Source organism: Myotis lucifugus, unplaced genomic scaffold, assembly GCF_000147115.1.
Source record: "Myotis lucifugus unplaced genomic scaffold, Myoluc2.0 scaffold_487, whole genome shotgun sequence".
Taxonomy (NCBI): domain Eukaryota; kingdom Metazoa; phylum Chordata; class Mammalia; order Chiroptera; family Vespertilionidae; genus Myotis; species Myotis lucifugus.
The window spans coordinates 59,619-62,126 of record NW_005871535.1 but is presented as its reverse complement, the minus strand read 5'-3'; the positions used below and the strand labels follow the sequence as shown (position 1 = coordinate 62,126).

Genomic DNA, 2,508 nt, shown 5'->3' with positions numbered 1-2,508 from the left:
TTTTCACCCCCCCCCCCCCCCCACTGAGTATCTAGCTGCAACTGGGCATGTACCCTGACCATGAATCAAACCAATGGTCTCTTGGTGCATGGGTTAATGCTCAATTACTGAGCCACACTGGCTTGGCTGCTGGAAATTTTTTGATTACTGCTTCAATTTCATTAGTTGTTATAGGCCTGTTCATGTTTTCTGATTCTTCCTGATTCAGTTTTAGAAGGTTGCATTTTTCTAGGAATTTGTCCATTTAATCCGGGTTGTCAGGCTTGTTGGCATATAGTTGGCATATAGTATTTTCTTACAATCCTTTGTATTTCTGTGGTGTCAATTGTTATTTCACCTCTTTCATTTTTAATTTTATTTATTTGGGTCCTCTCTCTTTGTTTCTTTAAATTTTTTTTTTTTTTTTTTCAGAGAGGAAGGGAGAGGGAGAGAGAATCATTGACCAGCTGCCTCCTGCATGCCCCACTGGGGATTGAACCTGCAACCCAGGCATGTGCCCTTTCAGTAATCTCCTGGTTCATAGGTTGCTGCTCAACTACTGAGCCATGCTGGCTGGACTCTGTTTCTTGATGAATATGGCTAAAGGTTCATCAAACTTGTTTATCTTTTCAAAAAACCAGCTCTTGGTTTCATTGATCTTTTTTTTTTTTTTTTTTTTTTTTTTGTCTCTAAGTCATTTATTTCTGCTCTGATCTTTATAATTTCCTTCCTTTTACTTACTCTTGGCTTTTCTTTGTTCTTTTTCTAGTTATTTTTGTTGTAGGGCTAGATTATTCACTTGAGATTTTTCTTGTTTCTTTAAGTAGGCCTATAATGCTACGAATTTCCCTCTCAGGACTGCTTTTGCTGTGTCCCATAGATTTTTGGGTTTTTGTGTGTTAATTTTCATTTGTTTCCAGCTAATTTCTGATTTCTTCCTTGATCTCGTTATTTGTTTAATAATATACTAGCCTCCATGTGTTTGAATATATTTGAGGTTTTTAAATTGTAGTTGATTTGTAGTTTCATGCCATTGTGATTCTAGAAGATGCTTGATATGATTTCAATCTTCTTGAATTCGTTAAGACTAATTTTGTATCTTAACATGTGGTCTCTCTTTGAGAATGTTCTATGTGTGCTTGATAAGAATGTATATTCTGCTTTGGTATAAAATGTTCAATAAATATCAATTAAATTCCTCAGATCTAGTGTGTCGTTTAAGGTTGCTATTTCCTTGTTGATTTTTTTGTGTGAAAGATTTATCCAGTGATGTCAGTTGGGTGTTAAATTCTACTACTTTGGCTGTGTTGCTGTAGATCAAGCATGTCAAACTCAAAGGCTAACATAACACGGGCCAAATAAACAAGGTTTAAGTTTATGTGGGTCGCAAAAAAACAAAAGCTTCAACTTTCATAGAAACGTAGGTTTATTTCAATAGAGACATGCTGAATACAAAAGACTGAAATGAATGAGTAATTGTTAACACAAAATAATAGAACATTTTAAGAAAAATTAATATTTTTTCTTGAACATTAACTTACCAGACGCTGGATAACTGCACAAATTAATTAGCATAACACAAATAAACCTATTTTTCTTGTTCTCCAAAAGCGAAATATTTCCTTTTGCGCACACCAAACAAGTCCAAGACTAATGACGTGGCAATCGGCTGCTAAAATATTCGCTGCTAGTATTAGTGGAGAGAAAAGGTGCACCTGCACGTAAGGTGCATAAGGGAAATGAATGCAACATGATTATAGTAATCAGTCATTAGCAAATGTTGTAGCTTGTTATTAATAATTATGTATAACAGGATATTTTAAAAATTAAGTTACGAACTTTTTATTGAAACGTTTTTTACATACTGTTATATTGACTGGGCTGCAAAAATATTCATTGTGGGCCACATGCGGCCCACGGGCTGAGAGTTTGATATGCTTGCTGTAGATCTCTCCCTTAAAGTCCACCAAAAGTACTTTTTAATGTGTATTTAGGTGCTCCAATAATCAGTGCATATATGTTTACAAGGGTTATATCCTCTTGTTGGGTTGATTAGGATTGTGTCGTGTCTTTGTTTGTGTCTTGCATGGTCTTTGTTTTGAAGTCTATTTTTCAGATACAAGAATTGCTACCCCACTTTTTTTTTGTTTTTTGTTCCCATTTGCATGGAATAGTTTTTTTCATCTCTTCACTTTCAGCCTGTGTGAATCCTTTGTTCCTAGGTGGGTCTGTGTGGGTCATGTTTTCTTACCAATCATCTACCCTGTGTCTTGATTCCAAGGTTTGGATATAATTTGAATAGGTTCTACTTATAATTACTTCTGGTTCTTGCACTTGCATCATCAAAATTCAATACTGACTCCAGAGCTCAAGTACATAATAAATAGATTCTGGTTTATCATTACGTCGGTCTATGCATTGCCAAATTCAATGCTTTTATAACCTTCAGGAGCTCATAATGTTGTTTAGAGGTAGCTGTCTTCTTAGCATCCAGTATAGCAAAACATTTTTTATTTTTAGGTTATAAAC

General features: G+C 35.0%; 1 protein-coding gene and 1 pseudogene across 1 annotated transcript in view; one reads left to right on the top strand and one right to left on the bottom strand.

Moving 5' to 3' along the window:
• LOC102428430 overlaps window positions 1-2,237 on the bottom strand; it is a 4,679-nt pseudogene extending 2,442 nt beyond the window's left edge.
• The window catches only part of RCHY1 (ring finger and CHY zinc finger domain containing 1), a 23,330-nt gene that overhangs the window by 11,331 nt on the left and 9,491 nt on the right, over window positions 1-2,508 (top strand). The window lies entirely within an intron of this gene.